General features: G+C 35.5%; 1 protein-coding gene across 1 annotated transcript in view; it reads right to left on the reverse strand.

Annotated features, from left to right (window-relative positions):
* The window catches only part of LAMA2 (laminin subunit alpha 2), a 676,086-nt gene extending 655,210 nt beyond the window's left edge, over positions 1-20,876 (reverse strand). The window contains exon 1 of the mRNA XM_030928801.1: positions 20,485-20,876. The gene's annotated coding sequence lies outside the window, so the exon portion shown is untranslated. The remainder of the gene's footprint in view (positions 1-20,484) is intronic.
* Between the last annotated feature and the right edge of the window lie 1,085 nt (positions 20,877-21,961).

Genomic DNA, 21,961 nt, shown 5'->3' on the forward strand with positions numbered 1-21,961 from the left:
TGAACCCAACTCTGGAGCAATCAGATATATAAAGCAAAGATTATTAGCATTAAAGAGAGAAAATATAGATCCCAATACAATAATAGCTGGATACTTTAACACCCCACTTTAAGCACTGAACAGATCTTCAGGAAAGAAAATCAACAAAGAAACATTGGACTTAATCTTTACTACAGAACAAATTGATCTGATATATATTTATGGAACATTTTATCCAATGGATGCAAAATACACATTTTTTCTCTTCAGCACAGGAATTATTCTTAAGGATAGACCATAAGTTAGGTCACAAATAAGTCTTAAAAGATTCAAAAACATGAAATAATATCAAGCATCTTCTCTGACTTCAATGAAGTAAAGCTATAAATAAATAACAGGAGTAATTTTGGAAACTACACAAATACATGGAAATTAAACAATATGCTCTGGAATTACCAGTGGGTCAATGAAGAAATTAAGAAGAAAATTGAATGGTAACACAACATACCAAAACCTATGGGATACAGTGAAAGCAGTACTAAGAGGAAACTTTATAAGTGCCTACATCAAAAAAGAAAGAAAAACTTCAAAGAAATAACCTAATGATGAGTCTTAAAGAACTAGAAAAGCAAGAGCAAACCAAATACAAAATTAGCAGAAGAAAAGAAATAATAAAATTAGAGCAGAAATAAATGAATTTGAAATGAAAACAATATAAAACATCAATAAACAAATATTGGTTTTTTTGAAAACATAAACAATATTGACAAACCGTTTGCCAGATTAAGAAAAAAGAGAGAAGACCCAAATAATGAAAATCATAAATGAAAAAGGAGACATCACAACTGATACTGCAGAAATTTAAACGGTCATTAGTGGCTACTATGAGCAAATATATGCCAATAAATTGCAAAATACAGAAATGGATAAATTCCTAGACACATACAACTTATCAAGATTGAGCCATAACAAAATCCAAAAGCTGAACAGACCCATAGCAAGTAACAAGTACATAAAGCCATTATAAAAGTTCTCCAAAAAAGAAAAGCCTGGGACCCGATGTGGCTTCACTGCTGTTTCTACTAAACACTTAAGGAAGAACTAATATCAATCATACTGAAACTGTTTCAAAAAACAGAGGAAGAAGGAATACTTCCAAACTCATTCTTACATGGCCAATATTACCCTCATACCAAAACCAGACAAAGACACCTCAGAGAAATAAAACTACAGGCTAATAACCCTGATTAATACTGATACAAAAATTCTCAGCAAAATACTAGCAAACCAAATTCAGCAACGCATTAAAACAATCATTCATCATGACCAAGTGGGATTTATCCTAGGAATGCAAAGATGGTTTATACTAGGTAAAATTTAGAAGCAACCAAAGTATGCATTGACAGATGAATGGATAAAGAAAACGTGGTACAGATAAACAATGGAGTACTATCCATCCATAAAAAAGAATGAGATCCTGTCATTTGCAACAATATGGATGGAGCTGGAGGTCATTAAGTTAAGTGAAATAAGCCAGGCATAGAAAGACAAACTTTGCATGTTCTCACTTATTTATGGGGCCTAAAAATCAAAACAATTGAAGTCATGGAGGTACAGAATAGAAGGATAATTACCAGAAGCTTGGAAGGGTAGTAGGCGGTGATGGGGGGTGAGGAGATGGAGATGGTTGATGCATACAAAAAAATAGTTAGACTATAGTCAATAACAATTTAACTGTATGTTTTAAAATAACTAAACAGTATAATTGAATTGTTTGTAACACACAGGATAAATGCTTGAGGAAATGGATACCCAATTTTCCATGATGTGATTATTGTTCATTGCATGCCTGTAGCAAAACACCTCATGTACTTCATAAATACGTATACCCACTATGTACCCACAAAATTAAAAACACTTCTTAAAGTTACTAAGGAATATGTATGTTAATATTAAAATTAGAAATACAAAGCTATATCTGCATGTACCAAATTGTTCCTGATGGTTGCTTATAAGGCTGGAAGTGTTACTAATGGGCAATTTTTGTGTTTTAATAATATTTTTCTATACAATTTGGGGCTTTTTAAACAATATGCATGCATTCATGTAGTGATTTTTAAATAACCTATTTTAAATTCAAACCCTAAAAATCTACAGGAAAATATTCAACTCCCAGAGTAGAGGAAGATAGAAATGGAAAAATATAAAGATGAATAGCCTTATCAGTAAATTTCAAACCTTTATGTCAAAAATCATAAACAATATGAAAACATAAACATAAACTTGAAAAAATATGCAACACATATAATCGATGTGTCAACATCTTCATTAACCTGTGAGCATATCAAAACATATATGGAGTTTTCTGAAAATATATATTTCCAGACCCACCTCCTGCAATTCCATTTCAATTAGTGAAGAGCAGCAGGGAAACTGGATGGACTAATCTGTAGCAGTGAACCTAGGATGGGGCTGGTTAGAGGAGGATTAGATGTTTAGGATTTGAAAAATTTTCTCTTTCCCTGAGTTTAGTATCTGTTAAAAGATAGACAAAGGAGCCAGGCAGAGAAGAAATAAAAAATCAGTATATGCCATCGTAATGTTGGAAAGTACCATAGTATTGTTAGGTAAACAGGAGAGCTTTTCAATACCAAATCCTGGAGTGAGGCACTTCCACCAGCTAGCAGTCAATTCCAGGAAACTACAAGCATCACCCTCACCACTCCACAGAGCCCCACCCAAAGAAAACTTATTTATGGAACAGTGGACTGAGCAAGCAGTCAAACATCAGAAATAGCAAAGCCACAGCGTTACATGCCCAATTCTTACTCCTCAGTTTATCAGACCAGATAATTTTCTCCTCTTCTCCTGGTGAAAAGACAGTCAGGAAACTGAGAAAGGCAGAAATATACCAGAAGAGTCAGTGAGGATTTTGATATTTAATTAAGAGAAGGCTACCACAAAGAGACAAAAACATTTCAAAAAAATAATTAATGAGCTCCTAGTTATGAATATAATTGATAACACATACCATAGAACAGCTTCTACCATTTTAAAGGAAATTCTTTTCTTTTGGACTTTTTTACAAAACTTCTGCGGTAGATAAAACCCTTGTATGGAACATAAAATACATCATTAACCCTGACTTAGAGGTTTAAGAATATAGAATGGCTCCTTGAATCAGCACTCCTCCGAAGGAGAAAAATAGGGTTGAAATTTATATCTTAAGTGTCAAATAATATTCTTTAGAAGCCAAATGTCCCACCAACCTATTTTACCTTACACCATATTATAATTCGGTTAGGATCAAAATATATCCATTATCTACATGGAGGCAAAAATTATGACAAGAAATATAGAAAGAATTATGAAGTACTTGTAGATTCATTGTAACTAGCATAGTGTTACAAAAATTTTCAACTGAAAGAACATTTGGATCAAAAGAGGTATTGAGGCCGGGCGCGGTGGCTCAAGCCTGTAATCCCAGCACTTTGGGAGGCCGAGACGGGCGGATCACGAGGTCAGGAGATCGAGACCATCCTGGCTAATATGGTGAAACCCCGTCTCTACTAAAAAATACAAAAAACTAGCCGCGCGTGGTGGCGGGTGCCTGTAGTCCCAGCTACTCGGGAGGCTGAGGCAGGAGAATGGCATATAAACCCGGGAGGCGGAGCTTGCGATGAGCTGAGATCCGGCCACTGCACTCCAGCCCAGGCGACAGAGCGAGACTTCGTCTCCAAAAAAAAAAAAAAAAAAAAAAAAAAAAAGAGGTATTGAGAAAGAAAATCATTTGACAGACTCTGAATTTTAAGTTAGTGAGTAAATTGTCCTTAAAAAATTGAAGCACCCTGTTCATGTCAGGACATATAATCTCAAAACACTCAACCAGAGTAATTTGGGGATGGCTAGAAGTTCTACTCAGGATAAAGGTCAATTTTATGTTTTTTACTTCTTACTGGATCTTTTCTCTCTCTTCCCACACTACAAAAATGACCAACCTAACACAACTAGAATTTTTCTGTCCTCCTACTTTTCAGATGCAGGTCTGCAGGGGATTCGACAAGATCTCTTTCAGTTGTATTTGTGATGAGTGCTGAAAGGGGTAATTCATTGACCCTACCAGTGGGGATGTTACAATTCACTGATCTGAACCCCGGCTTGTCATGTGACTTGTTTTGGTCAGTTAATTAAGAAATGTGGCATTCGTCACTTCTGTGTACTTCAGCATGCTTTTCCCCACTCTGTCACGGAGACTAGCAATGGTCCGGAGAAGGCAGTACCTGGGTCCCATGCCATTTTAAGTGACATGTAGTGTAAATAAGATCTAAACATTTGCTGTTATTAGACCTTGAGAGGTTGGGGTATTTGATTGTAGTAGAGCATTCCTATCCTTACCTTCCTATCCCTACATTCCTACCCCTACTAAGAATTATCCAGGAGAAAGGAGAGGAAAAGCCATCTGCACACTTTCCCCTTCTGGAGTACAATAAACCCCAAATTACTGTCTTTTATTTTTCATTCCCAAATGCCTGCTTGAATCGACTTCTTAAAACAGAAAAAATGATCATGTGGCCTAGTAATCTACAAACTTAATCTCTGTCTTTATTTCTGCAAAACCTGGCAATCACTTACTAAATACAGAAGCTTTATTTCAGTCTTGCATTTAGGAAAACCATCATCCAATTTCTAATCTGGATCTGCGTGAATGGCCATTTATTAAAAGAAATCAAAATAATATCAACTTTTTCCTGTTAGGCAGAAAGTGCATTATTTCATAATTCCTGAATCAAATAAGCTTCTATTTATTTTCACTGTGAAGAAGCATGCTTTAAGGTAATAAGAAAATGAATAATGATCGTGCTTTTAGAAAACTATGTAATTTTCAAATGAAAAAATACTAATCTTAACACATTCTTAGGCAAAGAAGGTTATGGTCTACTAAAGAGAGCTTGACACTTTCAATTAAAATAACATTTTTGAAAAGAGTCTCTACCACCTTTATTTGAATAGTACTTCTGTTGCAAGAGAAAAGCTGCCAAATGTGTCTAGAATTGATTAATAAGGAGAATAATTGCCTCCTACTAATTTTAATCTTTTGTACAGCTTTGCCTCTCATGGGATAAACATGAGGACTATGTGGCATTATCATCAAATCTGAATCTAACCATTCCCTTGCCAGTAGCCAATGAAGTGCAAACACAAATTAAACTAGATTGAGAATTATATTACTTGGCTCTTTGAAAATTTATATTACTGCAAAGCGTGCAGGCAGAGAGAAGCAGATGGGCAATACTGAGCAAAATTTTCTTACTGGATATTGCCCATCTGTTTTCCTTTTTGTGTTTCTACTTCAAACTATTCTAGATGTCCTATTTTTTTTGCAATTGCATAAATTAGGCATTCTAATTTTCAGTGGTCAAGCCATATCGAGTTGATAATTTCACTATAAGCAATAACAAAAATTATAATTTATATTGAGTGCTTGCTATCTTTCAGCCACTCTCCTAAAGCTTTTAAATGTCTTACGATATTTTTTTACTACCACTAGATAGATGCCATTATTATCTTCATTTTACAGATGAGGAAATTAAACAATAAAAAGTTCAAGACAGGTTCCCAGTTCACATTGCTAGGAAATGGTGGAATAGGGATTTAATGCTGCTTTAATCTATCAAGCCTTGGAAGAAAAATTAAGACTCTTATTTTGTTCTAAAATTCAATGTACTTATCTATTACTGATTTTAATTATAAATAAAAATAATCACACTTTAAAATGCATTGTATTTAATTCTCTCAAATTCATCAAATATTTTTTAATACTCACAAAATATCATACACATTTCAAAAAATTAAGATTTTATAAGTGGGGAATTTGTAAGTATCAAGCTATTGAATTTTGAAGTTGCAATGGGCATTAAATATCATCTAGTGCTTCACAAAAGTCTGTAAGCAAAGAAGAGAGCTGGAGCCCTGCCCACTGAACAGCTCTCTCCTCTTTTCCCTCTTTGCCTTGCAGAAGTCTGCAATATGCTTTCTAGTAGCTCCTAGGGCATCGGGAGCCCTGGAATAAAACTACTAGGACTTTCTAATGACAATGTCTGCTTAACAATGAAGATAATTTTTCTAACAGGCCTCAGTTTCATTAAAACTCAATGTACAGATAATCCCAAAATGCTAACCATCTACCTTTATCCACTCTCCCAATTCTTAGAAGCCAAGCTGTGCCACCAAAGGAATCTCCAGAAGATAAAGTTTCAGAATTATCTAGGTATTTAGAATTGGAGAAAAGAAGAAGCTGTAGAAAGCGGAAGAGGTCTGGTGAACCAACATTGGGAGTAGTCCTGTAGGTAGAGCCAGCCTACCAAAATAGCACTTGGTGAACCCAAACGTAAAGCATCTTCACATTTACTAGCAAATACAGTGCTATAAATATTAGTGTAAATTAATTTTTAAAAGTCAATAATTTTGGAATGTGTATCTTACAGTAAAGCTGGATGAGGGCCACACATCAATAACCAGGAAGTAGAATAGCAACAGTTTTGGTTCTTTTATTTTTTCCCAAAGCCCTAAAGACAGAAAGATGCCTCTTTTTTCTTCTTCAACTGCAGTTCATGATCTCCTTTTTATAGGACCTAAAATCTCATGAGTGCAATCACACTATACCTACTTCATAGCCTAACAAGACTAAGTTGACCTGTACGGGCTGGCCTAATAACCAATCTAATTAAAAATACAATACATGTTTCCTTTAGGAATGGTAATCCAAAACCCAAATGATTTAAGAAAGAATGGTTAGAAATAAATCAGTAACTGTATTAGAGTTGTCTTTGTAAACACACCCATAATAACACATACACACACAAACACTCAAGCGACTGGTTCATCAGGCTGTCATACTCGAAGCACACTGATGTGACTCCTGACATATACACTTAAACTCTGGTCTTTCATCTCTGTTAACTCTCACCCACACTCTTGTAATATAGCTTGAGGGGACCTGAAGCCCCAGGATACCGCACAAAACTGAGTAGTTTACTTATACATCAATGACATTATGCTAAAGAAGCCAGATAAGCAATAAGAGACAACCAAGCTGGAAACCTTGGTGAGAAAAACCAGCTGCAGAAGAGAGAAAATATATTCTTCGAAAAATCAGGGGACTGCCACATCACTGAAATTTGGCGAAGATGGGGGATATATCAGCTGTCTGAGGCATTCCACTAGATCTTTCCAAAGAACGGGGCATTTTATTGTATCTTGGGCTTCTTTCAAGTTTTCGATAATGGTCTTTTTCTCCAGGGATAGGATATTGGTTTCAACTTACTATCTTGCTAGGAAAGGAAATCACCAGATTGCATTTTGTCCTTTCTATCATAGTGACCTTTATTCCATGGTTTAGATGAGTAAGTGGAGGTGCTGCAAGTTACTAAAAATATGTATTCCAATCATACACTCAGAATCTGGCATAATAAATACAGGATAATGTGGCATACCTTATTAGTTGACAACTTTATATTCATTCCTTACCTCATTTGTTAACACTCTCACTTTGATTCAGAGAGCAATGTGTATAGCCCAATGGAATGCATCATGACAAAACTTCCCTGTTTTTTTCTATACTTTCTTATTGTCAGGGTGGACACACACGTACCAAAGGTAACTACGATACCTTAGCAGAAGTGTGTAAGATTGATGGTATTTTTGGAAAATGTTTATTTTCTTGATAAATGGGGAAATACACAGCAGATTTACAGCAGATTTCGCCCTTTTTTTCTTAACATGGCCCTACCCTGAACATGAATGAAGAGGTAAGAATTGCAGTGGCCATCCTTTGACATGAGGGAACATCAAAGTGAAACACAGAGCCATAGGCCCCGACACCACAGAGCTTTTGAATGCATTGACCACGTCTTACCTCGGGGCTTCTTGGTTTAGGTACAAACTGCACTAGTTGGACTTTTGTTACTTGCAGGCAAATATAATCCTAACAAAAACAGATGGGTTCATCTGGGTGATTAAACAACTACAATTAAGTTATTTGTGCCTCTCTGTACGGAAAAGCAAGATCTATTTAATTTATCTTTGTATCTGGACAGTGTTTTGCATGTACTAATAAAAGTATGAACAATGAATTCACTCAACACAATTCAGCAATACATAAACTCAATCTTACATTTTGTTTTCAGTATCTTAGCTATGCATAGCAAAAGATGATGGATATCTTTTCTTCTATCAGCAGGGACCTAGAAATTCCCTTACAGTCTGTGCCTTAAGCCAAGAATTTTGGAATTTGAGAAAACCATTCTCTTTTTTTAGGAGGTCCATATATTCAGAAAAAAGTCTTCCATACTAATTGAATTGCCCTTCATACTATACTGTAATAGACACTGGGTCTGTCACAGCCTTTCTTTGAATGGTTATTTCATAGTAGATGACCACAGGGGATAATTTAATTAGTGGCTTGGGTACCACATGCCGTTGACTACCAAAGCTCTTTCCTTTAATACTAGATTTTTTCCGCCTCCAAGCCAGTTAACAAATCCCAGACTTCTCAACCCCCCAAAATCCATCCCTAATTTTCCCTTAGGCTTGTTGCTTGCAAATATTTCTGGTCCCAATTTTATATGAATCCGGGCTCTTCATTGAAAGCAACAAAAACTAACACTGGCTGATTCAAGAGAAAAGCAGGTTTTGAAATAATTTCAGTGGTATTAGAGAACCAGGCTTAGCAGTCACACAGTTAGAGCAGCAGCCAAAATAATACCCTATGAACTTGCCACTTTTCTTGCCACTGTTGCCACTGCTGAAACACATTCAAAGCCACAGGAAGCACCACTAACAATTCAAAATGTCTGCTGAGACTTCTGATATTGCTGCCCCTGGAAGGTGGTTGTCATTGCTATGGCTGTCTTTTTCTTCTTTAAGACAGATGCACTTCTGTGTATATTTCTTTGCAACATTATCTCAATTCAAAGTATAGGCCACATGGCACTTGGTTTCCAAGCCTAACTGAGAGAGGCAAGACAAGAAAGCATCATAAATGCTTGTCATTTAAGTTTCTATATAACAAAGTAGACTCCCTCACCAAGAGTTTTAGGTTGGAAATTCTCAGTATGTAGGAAAGTAGACCACATAATGAACAGCTTAAAGCAAACTAAAAGAAAAGCAAATATTCAGTATAAATTGTTAACATTTATCAACTTTGTGTTATTACCAGCCAATTTTTTATTAGTTTTCTATCTATTAATTCACTGGGTTCTTACATTGCTCCATTTTCCCCATTTTTGGAGCAGAATCTAAAATATAACAAGACTAAATAACTTCTTTGAGGTCACAGCTAATAAGTGACAGAAAAAAAAATTTATTTCAGGTGTGTCAGATGCCAATTCCACCCTTTTACTTATTATGTACATTGTTTATAATTGCATAATTAACTTTGCACAAGGTTTGAAGTGTAAATAGTGTACTTAGTAATTTTGACATATAATATTGCCTTCTTTCTTGGGGAAAACTGATAAGGAAATGTGATATGGAAGAATAATGTAAGATTATGATTGAATTTAAAACCTGAGCCAGTAGATTAAGATTTTTGCCATAGGCCTAAAAGTTCTTAGAATTGTGAAATTGAGTCAAAAGACTCTAGTTATAAAATTACACTTTACTTTAGAATATATTGTAAATCTCTGAGCAGACCTCAGCAGGTATTTTTTTCTGCTTTGGGACAATGACTCAATATCCTGATTTCTGGATAACTTCAGCAAAGATAATAAAGAAAGTGATATTGCCAGAAGTATTTTTCTCTTTACTGGACAACAAAACAGCAAAATAATAGATTCTGACGTTGGTAGCAGCTATATGTAATGGAAGAATGCTTAGTTTCAAAGGCAAATATTTGATATATGCTTTGCTTTTTAAATAAATGTTTTCATATTTTTGGCTAATAGTATTATTTAGATGTTTTGAGGGGTAAACTTGGCGAAAATAATAGAATGAAAATACTGATATAAAGTAATGGATGTGTATTCTTTATCTCAATCATGCTCAGTATGGGACAGGATACATATTGGTGCTCTGTAATTGTTTACTGATTGAAGAAATGCCAATACTGTGCCTCACTGCTGCTTATCTATCTGCACTGTTTTCCTCTTCAGGTTTCTCAAGCCTTTTCCGTTCCACTCAATCCTGTATCTTCTTATCTCTTTATCTCGGCAACTGATTTTCTCTCCAACTTTATTGAAAAGAGAAAGAACATCTAGCATGAGCTCTCAACGTTCTTCTCTATTTTAATTTTCCTGTCATTTTACTTCCTCCCTCCTTCTCCCCATCACCTCTCTCTCATTTTGTTCATTTATTTTCTCCTTTTCTTTTTTTCTCGTTCACTTTCTTCTTAATTCATTTCTGCCATCTTCTTCTTCTTCTTCTTCTTTTTTTTTTTTTTTGAAAGACTAGCCAGGAAAGCAAAAATCAGAAAAACAAATCAAATGAAACTTGTCATCAATTAGAAGGCAAAAGTCATGAGTTGGAATTTCAGGCACAAGAGTCCAAGAGTCCATTCCCTGAAAGAGAAGCTTATGTTCTATGGAGTGTCAAACACTCCACAATTCTAGAAGAATCAGAGGACTAAAAAGGGTGATTGAGGGATTCGATGCCACAAAGGATAATCCCAGTTCATTTCAGTAGCCATTTGTTGAAGGCCCATCATGAGCCAAGTTTAGCCCGAGATCATGGAAATGCAGAGATAAGTCCCTTTTCTGGTCCCTTTGCTGGAGCAGTTGAGAGGAGGAGTCAAAAGAGATAAGATCCCATGGATGTTCTATAATCAAATCTAAGAAACACAGAGGAAAAGTGCTATGGAAAAACAGGTGAAGAAGTGTATAACTTGGGAGTTCCCTCAACAGGAGACCCTGAGCCAATATGCTACTTAGCAATTAAGAGCTCCTTCCAGAAGGATGCTAATTCCCAGGAACCTCTATTCTTTATCTCTTCATTCCAACTCTTATTTTGTGAAGTGCATTTAGTAGCAGGAGGGCAAAATGGATTCAACAATACAAGGGCTGCCATTAGACAAAAATGGCCTTTGGAAATCAGGTCATTTTACATAGAAAGGACAGGAAAACCCAAGGGGATATGGGCAAAACACCAACAATATTCACGAGAAATTTGAAAACATAGAACTTGATAAACAACTAAATGTGGGATAGAAGGTATGAGGTAGAAGGTAGAGTTAAGGACAATTTCAAACTTACTTACTTGGATGCCACGATGTTATTGTGGTAGGGAGTTTGACCATATTCGCATCCTTGAAAAATTAGTTAATTTAATTAATCCATGTAGCCTATTAACAGGAGCAAGCCAGAATTCCGATTTTCAGAAATAAGTAAAGACGAGATCTAGATTGACGTTCATTATGATAACATTGAGCCTCAATCTACTGAATAAAAGGCTCTTACTCTTTCTTCTCTTGTGTAGAAACCAGTTCTAAGACAAAGTTGATGGAGTCAAGAGGCAATGAACATGAGAAAAGAAAATTTTCAGAGTCTAAAGATCCAGTCTGAACCAAATACCATCAAATTCAATAATTTATTTATACTCAAGTGTTAATGCTGTATGTGTCTTTCAGTAACTCCATAGAAAATATAATCCATTTACCAGACACAGTTCTTGTCTGAATACCTCAAACCCACAGTTTTAATATAAGCAGAACAAGAAATGTATTGAAAGATTATTGTATAGTTCACATACTGCAATTTACTAACAAAAAATTTCCACTTAAAACATCAAAAAACATCAGAATTAGGGCCATGTAGAGGAGTCATTTATGCAAACCCATCAAAGACATTCCATGTTTTTCTCATAAGTAACTATTTCTCATCTCTAATGATGCTAACCAATCTGAAGAATTATTCTTTAAAGGTTTGCATATCAAATGCTAGCTTCCCACAATATAAAAGAGAACTCCTGGGTCTTCCTTTATTCATTTAATTCTCCATGCCTCAGGCAATCAAACTAACCTCTAAACTGAATGTAAGTAATCCGCAATCCTTTTTACAACTGACGTTAGAAGTCACTGACACGGAAGTAATGTAACAGGAAAACAGAGTTCCCTTGAAATACATAGCATAAGTACAAGTATTCTTTGCCTTGAGGTTCATTAATTGTCTCTTTTTATATGTTTGTTTAGTTTTTACAATCATAAAGCTAAAAAATAGACTATTGAATACATCCCTTGCCAATATGAAGTAATCTTATTAATAGCAACAATGCAAATACCATTGGATTATGACTCCATCTGTCTATAAAAAATATCCAGCATCCCCATCCAGTCCTCTCTGCCTGTTGTTTTGTCTTGTATAAGCTTACAAACAATTCTCTGGACTTAGTCCAGCATCTCCCTGAAGTTTGCCCTCTACCGAAGCACTCTGAGGGTGGCCTCTCACACTGCTGCTGCTATGTGTGCCCTTCATGAAAATATTATTTCCAGATAAGGATAACCTCTCTTTTTGCTTACAAAGCTGCAAACTCACTAGGGAACAAAATGACACTGAATTTCCTTCAGTCTTCTCTATGTCTGTGTCATGTTGTGTTGCTTAGAAAAAATAAACAACTAGAATATACCGCTCTCTCTAAGTCACATATCAGACCAGAGCCCTGAACTGACAATGCTCAAGACTCCCTTGTTTAATGGAATCCTTTATTAAAAGGGCTCTTTCAATTACTAGCTGCTGCCTCTCTGTGCATAGACTGAGATGCAGTCAAGGGGGTCTTTCTCTGCACTTCTCCGACCTCCAGTGTCAACTAAGCATAAACTACCACCAAGCCCTTTCTTCTTCATGTAAACCAACTCATGCGTGGCCTAACTTAGCAGTAATTCCTTTTATATATAATATGCAATACTTTCACTATCAAATTATTGTCTGAGCCTACTCTTCTGGAGGATTTTAAGAAATATTAGCACCAATAAACTTCCTGGAAAATTTTAAGCATAGTTTGGCCTGAAGATATGCACATTCTCAAGGTGTCCTTTTTGGAACTCTTTTCTAGGCTAAATTACGTTTTCTATATCCTTAATCCTTCTAATCCTCCTACTTCTTTCCTCCAAATACAGTCATAATCAAACCCATGTTTATTTGTTCTGTGTAGGTCATTACATGTGGATAAAAATGTATAAAGAACTGAAGAATTTTGGCTCTAAAGTCATAAAAAATTTGGAGCAACTCTTTATATCTTGTTCATTTGAATTGAACAGAATTGCTTTGTTCAGTCCCTAAAGAAGAATTTACAGCATCTGTTAACTTTTCACACAAACCATCCTGAGCTTATATTGTGTGAAGGTTAATTTTATGTGTCAACTTGACTTGCTCATGGGATGTCCAGACATTTGGTCAAACATCATCCTGGATGTGTCTGTGAGGGTGTTTCTGGATAAGATTAACATTTGAATAGGCAGACTGAGAAAATCAGACTGTCCTTCCTATAATGTGGGTGGGCCACCACTCAGTGGACTCACCCAATCAGCTGAAGTCCTGAACACACCAAGAAGGCTGAGGCTTTCTTGAGTAAAAGAAGTGTTCTTGCCTTTGAGTTAGGATACTGGTTTTTTCCTGCCTTCTGACTCAAATTGAAACACTGGATCTTCCTGAGTCTGAAACCTACTAGCCTTCATACTAGAACTATACCTGGTTCTCAGGCCTACAGACTCAACTAGGACAAAACCATCAGCTTTCCAGGGTCTCCAGCTTGCCACCTACAGATTTGGGGACTCATCAGCCTCCATAATTGCATGAGCCAATTCCTTATAATATTCATAGGTTCTATTAAGTACCTATTGGTTCTGACTATCTGGAGAACCTTGACTAATATGTATTGTGTATTGACCCAATATTCTCAAGTCTCTTCTAACTGAAGTTTTGCCTCAACTCATCCAGAGTGGTTTTGCTAAAACCAAAAAGACAGAAGAGGAATGTTAACTCTTCCTTCCCTCTTCATACACAGTTAGTTGTCAGTCCTGGAGGTCTATTTGAAATAGGGGGTGTGGTTGTTGATGGCACCAGAGAAATGGTAAAGATGAAACCACATATAATTTTCATATATGCATTCTTAAACCATCCAGTGCTAAACCAGATCTAGAAATCCAATAATGTCATGCTTGCAGATGAAAAGGTATCTAAACTGAGCATGATGGATTCACATGACAAGTGTCTCCCAGATGCCATTAGGAGTGGATATTTTTAGAAGATTTTTCTATTATATTATTCATTTATTAGTTTTTTTTAAGTACCCAATTTCTGTAACTAATAATGCACTCCATTGCAACACATTGCCCAATATACACTTGGTCACAGTCATTTAAGACTTTTGCATCCCAAGATCTATATGCTTCAGTAAGATCTGCATTTAAAAAAATAGGTAACCCTTGGTAATACAGTCTCTCTTTGAGAAAAAATAAGTTAAATAATTACTGTAATATTAGTAGACATGTTCTTTAGATGTGTTTTTATTTATTTCTATATGTAATTTAAGATGTAGTTATATTAGCAAAATCTCTGAGATTAGATTCTGTGATGTTTGTGATTTTTTTTTGACTCTGATTGAAGTCCCTGCAGTGGATTAATTGGCCATCTAGTCAGCATCTATTGACTCCTTTCTCCTTCCTAAGAGCATTATGAATTTCAGTTTGTATATATACCATTCCACTATGTAGCCCAGATACTATAAGAAAAGTTAAACTAGAGAGCATGGCATCTGATTGACCTAAATCAATCAGCACATTTCTAATCCCCTGCGTAATGGTTACTTCAAATGTATGGAGGTAATCTTAACTGATCCAATCAGAAGCTGAACTTTGACAAGTGAATTTTAGGACCCTTGCTTAGAATGCTGGAAAAGAAACCCTCTTATTTCAGGATGATGTATGGTTATACACACTAGAATTGCTGCAACAATTTTGTCGTCATGATGAAAGCTCTAAGATGAAGTTGACTATGGGCGAAAATAAATACCAAAAAACACTGGGTCCGTAAAGATACCATTAGGTTGTTGAATCAAAACCAGCTCAGAAAGTCAAGGAGCTTCCAGAGTTACATACTTATAAAAGCCAATAAATCCCCTTTAACGTTTAAGCCACTTTCTCTTGGGTGTCTGTGTCTGCGTGTTATGTGCAACATGAGGAATGCAGTAAAGTATGGTAGAAAAGCCAAGGCATACTAATTGTGGATATGAATTTCTGATCTCTAGAATTATTTTTCCTTGGAGGGTCTACTTTCTAAATACATAAGACTAGGCACAAATGCCCTAAGGTCTTCCTCTATTTTTATGGGGGGAAAACAAAATATCTATGACTATAATTATTTGTCTTCCATTAAAAAAATTTCTCTAAACAGGAGTAGTACTAATTTCTTATACACTTATATTAGAGTTTTTGAAAGCCCAAATGATTTTTACTTCACCTTGGATATTACATACACCACCTGCTTCACTAATGATAGAAAGAACAGATGGAAATGTTGACTTTTTAGAATGCCTCAGAATTTGACTAGAGGAAACTTTTTTAAAAAAGTTTTTAGGGATAGAGCCTAACTCTGTTGCCCAGGCTGGAGTGCAATGGTGCAATCATAGCTCACTGCAGCCTCAAACTCCTGGGCTCCAATGATCTTCCCACCTCATTTTCCCAAGCAGCTGGGACTACTGGCATGTACCACCATGCCTGGATAATTTTTCTACTTTTTTATTTTTTTGTAAAGATGGAGTCATGCTGTGTTGCACAGGCTGGTCTCAAACCCCTGGCCTCAAGTGATCCTCCCACCTCAGCCTCCTAAAGTACTGGGATTACAGGTGTGAGCCACCATGCCCAGCCAGGAAACACTTAACATTTAGGAATTTATTTTCTCTAAAATTTCACCCAAATTACTAAGCTATTATATGTTTTTTATAAGATGGACTATTTAATATTAAAATCTTATTTCTCGATTCATCAATAATAAATTATTTTAAAAGATCAATAATTGCAAAAGAGAAATATTAAGTCTAAAATATTAATTTACTGTTATTCATAGGCATATTATACACTAAATTAAGTAATGGGTCAGCCTAAAATATGAGAATGTTGCATATTGTGCTGTTTGTGCTAATATTCAGTGATATAAACATCAAAAAACTGCATACTGATAAACAAGTAAATATTATCATTATTTTGATATTTTAGATGTGTATAATATTAGCTATATGTACTAACAATAGCAATAATAATTTAAATACTTAAATTGCTGACTAATCAAGATACATTTTTCATACATTCCTCATAATAATTCTTGTAGAAATATTGCTATTATTCCTCATTTTACAGATAAAGAAAGTAAAGTTTGTAGAAGTTTAAAAGCTTCATTAAGGTAAACAGTTAGCAAGGAGGAGCCACAGCTCAAATCTGTGGACTCTACTGCAAGCCTACAGGATTAATCACTGTATGATTTTTCCCAACATATATGTCCTTTTCCAATGTAAACCTTAGCAAAATAAAAATAAAATAATTGCTACAAATATTTGAAGAGACAGATGACAAACAATTATATGAATAGAATTCAATCTAGTAATTTAGCTAATTATTTCCAGCAGTGATGTATATTTGTTCAAATGATTCACTAAGGAAATAGTAAGTTCTAGTGCTTATGGGTTCAGTTAAATTGAACTTATAAATATTTGTCAGAGGAGATAAAGTTGTAGAATTTGTCTAAAAGATGGAATGTTTTGTCAATAATATGTTGCATTTTAGAAAACCCAGAAACTGTGCAAAGATAAGAGTAAATTAATCATATGGTGGATTTTCTCTTGTTTATAATTGCTCCAACTATTTTGATAAATGAGGTAAAATATTTTACAAGGATATTTCTAATTTTTGCTTTTTTATATACATAAATACTTGGTCAGAATGGCTATTATTAAAAAGTAAAAAAACAACAGATGCTGGCAAGGTTGGGGAGAAAAAGGAATGCTTTTACAGTGCTGGTGGGAGTATATATTAGTTCAAATATTGTGGAAGACAGTGCGGCAATTCCTTGAAGACCTAGAGGCAGAAATATCATTTGATCCAGCAATCCCATTACTGAGTATATACCCAAAGGAATACAAATCATTCTGTCATAAAGATACATGCACTCGTATGTTCATTGCAGCACAATTTACAATAGCAAAGACATGGGATCAACTTAAATGTCCATCAATGATAGACTGGATAAAGAAAATGTAGAATGTGTTCACCATGGAATACTATGTAGCCATAAAAACGAACAAGATCACATCCTTTGCAGGTACATAGATGGAGCTGGAAGCCATTATCCTCAGCAAAGTAATGCAGGAACAGAAAACCAAATACTGTATATTCTTATTTAGAGATGAGAGCTGAATGATGAGAACACATGGACACATAGAGGAGAACAACACACACTGGGACCTGTTGGAGGGTGGGGATTCGGAGGAGGGAGAGCATCAGGAAGAATAGCTAATGGAGGCTGGGCTTAATACCTAGGTGATGAGATGATTTGTGTAGCCATGGCACACATTTACCTATGTAACAAAACTGTATATCCTGCACATGTACCCCTGCACTTAAATGTTGGAGAAAAAAACTTGGTGATTTCCTATTATACTATGGTATTCATTTATCTTTTCAAGTAACATATTTACACTGTCCATCTATAGAGCTCAAATACCACACAGCTACCTTAGCAGTTTCTGAAACTGTATAACTCTTTCCAAAGACAGAAATATTTGGTCACTCTGAGAATATTGCCAAGACTTTCTTTCAAAGGCTTCTCAAATAAGTAGATTCCAGTAGGGCATATCCTCCACAAGGATTGGGAAAATATCTTACATCAACTATCGAGTGACCATGACACTGAGCATAATAAGCTCAGGACACTAGTTAAGCCATCATTAAAATTGGTCAACTGATTTTTGTAAAAATATAAATTTGTTACCCCCAGTGATCTCTCCTGGACTGAGCCTCCACTTTTTTTTTTCTTCTTCTCAGTACATGACTTAGCTCACAATTGTTTATTCTTTTTGGCTTTGTGATCTATTGTGCATATTTCTTAGTCTTCTCCGTGATTCAATTTCAGAGGCAGAAGAATACAAGCTTATTTTATACCAACAATACTTGACATACACATATTCTCGTCTGTAAATAACATATCCAAATGGCTGTGCTGACTGTAATCTCAGCCCCACTGTGGCTTCTGTGCTGGTTATTTGCTGTTATTCATTGGTCCTCCCCTGTCTTCATGTACTCTACTTCTTTCTTTGCCAATCCCAATGGACTATGTCACTCAGATTCCCTTGTTGTCTGGTTTCTTATGGGATTCGAATAAAAGAAGGCACCATCAGGGGAACAGAGGGCAGAAGGAAGGAGAAATTGTTATATTTTCACTACTCCATTGCTTTGGGTCATATTTCTGTGAGTAGCTTAACGCACTCACCCATCTACAGCTCCCCATGTGTGTCCCTTCCTCCATGATTCATTCCAGTTTTCAGCAGGCTCCAACATCCGAATTTCCTGCCTTTGAACCTTCTGATCTAAGAGTGGTATGGCTAGGCTTGGTACACCTCAGTGGATCTCATTTATTTTCTCAACCCTGTCCACAACTCCCTAAGTAGTTATTTTACAGAGGAGTCTTCCTTTGAGTGAACAACCTTGTGTGAATTGTTTTACCACTTGCATCAAGAAAATCCAATTTATCCTTAGCCCAAATTGAGATTAGGTTAGTTTATATTGTGAGTTATATGATAGTTCGATCCGACTATAAATTAAATGGGATGTTTTAGATCTTTTGAGAAACTGACCCTTCAACAAAATATGCCTTCTATAGGACTAGGGGTTGTAATTCACTAATAGACAAATTTACAAATAAATATTTAGAAATAACCTTCGAAAATGAAGGCAAAATAAGCTTCGTTTATTCTCTTGGCTCCTATGGTAGCCCTGGAAATGTAGTAGCACTTAATTTATGGCTGTAGAAGGACTGACTGTATGAAAAAGAAAAGAGAATGTTTTAGATACAAATTCAAAGGGGGCAATTTTACAGTTGTATTTCAAGGATATATTTTCTCGTAACAACTGTGAATATCTGTTATGGGATGAGTTGCATTTACCCAAAATTCACATGTTGAAGTCCCAACCCTCAGTGCCTCAGAATGTAAGTATGTATAGAGATAGGGCCTTTGAAGAGGTAATTAAAGTGAAATGAAGTCATAAGCATGAGCCTTCATCCATGTGACCATACTTGAGATAAGGCCTTCAAAGACATGGTGAAGTTAAAATGAGGCCAGTAGGGTGGGGCCCTAATCCAAAATGACTGATGTCCTCATCAGATGAGAAAGAGACACCAGGAAGGCACAGGCACAGAGAAAAAGCCATGTGATGACACAGCATGAAGACAGCCATCTGCAAGCCAAGAGAAGATGCCTTACCAGAAGGTAAGTCCTGCCAACACCTTGATCATAGACTTTCCATCTTCAGAACTCTGAGAAATAAGCCTCTGTTGTTGAAACCACTCAGTTTGTGGAATTTTGTTTTGGAAGTCCTAGCAAGCTAATACAGTATCTCAATCACTATTTATAAATATAAGATCTTCAGATCTCACTTTTCAGATTTAGTGAAATAGCTTTACATTTCATTTTAAGTATAATTGTCTTGATTTGATAAATAAAATACTGATTCATTCCATATGGAAAAAATTTGAGTGACATAAAAATACCATAGAAACATGAAAGTGCAAGTAGTAGCTAAACACTGGATTAATTTGTGATATAAACCAAACTTACACACTCACTATGTAGCTTTCCCACTGTTTTATTTCTAGGTTTTGATACATAGTAGGTACTCATTCTAAATTTGTATACAGTGGTTGAATTAATGACTAAATAAATTCACATAACATTTTACAACAGTGATTCTCAAAGTGTGGTTCATAGCCCATCAGCATTCACATCACCTAAGAACTTCTGAGAAAGGCACATTCCCAAATGCTACTCCAAATTTAAATTCCGGGCTGGCATTCTGAGTTTTAACAGTCTTCAAGTGACCCTGATGCAGACTAAAGTTTGAGAACCCCTGATTTAGAGTCAGTACAAATCTGAGAATTTTAAAATTAAATGAATGACTGAAAAAGTATGTGGTAAGAAAGAGCTATTTATCTCATAAACACATTTAATTATTTCCTTCAGGTATTATTTTAATAACAGTTGATGTCACAGTGCAAAGTGTCCCATTAATTATCATCTGGATTCTAAATTTTACAGTGTAGCAAATAGCAACTCATTAATATTATAGTACTTAAATCTTGATGATTATTAGTAAGTTGTAACTTCTTTAAAATCTAGTTTTTGTTAACATTTGAAATATTTAAGGTAGTCTTTCAAAAACTATGCAGGGTAATAGGTCACATTTATACTGCGTACCTTTAGTAACACTTGTCAAGCAATAATAGAAATCCTAGTTCATTCAAAATTACTCACCTAGTCATCTGCTTATTCTTTCCGTTCCTCAGTCACATGTAATTAGTCCCATAGGTTTCTCTTCCTACATCTGATTTCCTCCCCTATGCCCTACCGCTTCTCTCCTTCATTCAGATAATCACGTCTCAAATAGCGTATTATAAGATCAAGCTGATTGGTCTCCCTGCAATGATCTCTCTATAATCTACACCTGGTAATATTATGCCCTAATGAAAAGTCTTTGGTGGGTTCCCTCACTCAAGATAAACTTGAAACTCCTGAGAGTTTCATCTACTTCCTTTCAGCATCTCACTCTTGCCTGCCTTTCTAGCCTCCACTCTCACAACGCCTTCACACACCAGGTGAATCTGAGACATTAAAAATTCCTTCCAGTTACTCCAAAATATCATGTTCTCTCTGGCTCTCTTTCCTTTGTAAATACTCTTCTTACTGCCTTCAGCAGCAACTCAACCTCCAGTTCCCAGTTCATCAACTCCTTCTCATCTCTTAATTGCTGGCCATGCCTTTGGGAAGCAGTTCCCTAGTTCTTATCAGTTAGGCATCCAGCCTCTCTGCTCTCGTAGCACATAGTCTCTCCTAATATAGCATGAGTCACACACTTTCCAAATCGGTGTTTTACTTGCTTGTCTTTTTTATTGCATTGCTCCTTGAGGGTAGCAATGGTGTCATTGTTTTTTAGTTTTTTTAATACTGAGAAAATTAAAAAATACAGGGAAAATGATAAAATATACACTCACCTTACTATGGTGTAGAAATAATTCAATATTTTATCATGATTTGTTTTTCTTACTAAAGAAATAAAACTACTCACCTAGGAAGTATATGGAAGGAAAGACAAGTACAATAAGAATCCCCAATGTTTTCTTGCCACCTATAACTTGATAAATGATTTTCAACAACTTAAGAATTTCTATAAATTTGAAAATAAAATAGTAAAAAGGAATTCTCTCTAACAAAGAATATTTTTTTGCTGCTTTTTATTTTCTTCATCTCCAAGTGACACAGATTGGGTGCAATAATTTTTAGTTGATTTAGACCTGTCAAAAGAAATACATCAGAATCCATTTTGACACATAAATTTCCAAGATTTTTTTCACATATAGAGTCTCCCTGAAATCGAAATTCACTGCTAATATTTTAGTATGTGAAAGTTTTTGTTTCATAACATAGATAGTGTTCAAAGGATACCAAGAAAAAAGATAAACAAGAAAGAGCCTCTGCTGCTTACAAAGCTTAGAGCTGGAAGCACACAATCTACTTATAGTAATAAGAAGTTACATTAAATAGCAAACATGGTATTTACCTCAACTGTAAGATATGTTTGAACTTGCGTAGTCTACATTCATAGCTTGTGTAACAAAAGACTGCCTTTTAATAACACAAACAGAGTTGAGAACTCCCATGTAGTCTATCCAAACCAAGTCATGGTGTTGTCAATAAATAATTATTAGGCTCAGGTTTGGTTCCTAGTTGGCTA

This window comes from Rhinopithecus roxellana, chromosome 4 (genome assembly GCF_007565055.1).
Source record: "Rhinopithecus roxellana isolate Shanxi Qingling chromosome 4, ASM756505v1, whole genome shotgun sequence".
Taxonomy (NCBI): Eukaryota; Metazoa; Chordata; class Mammalia; order Primates; family Cercopithecidae; genus Rhinopithecus; species Rhinopithecus roxellana.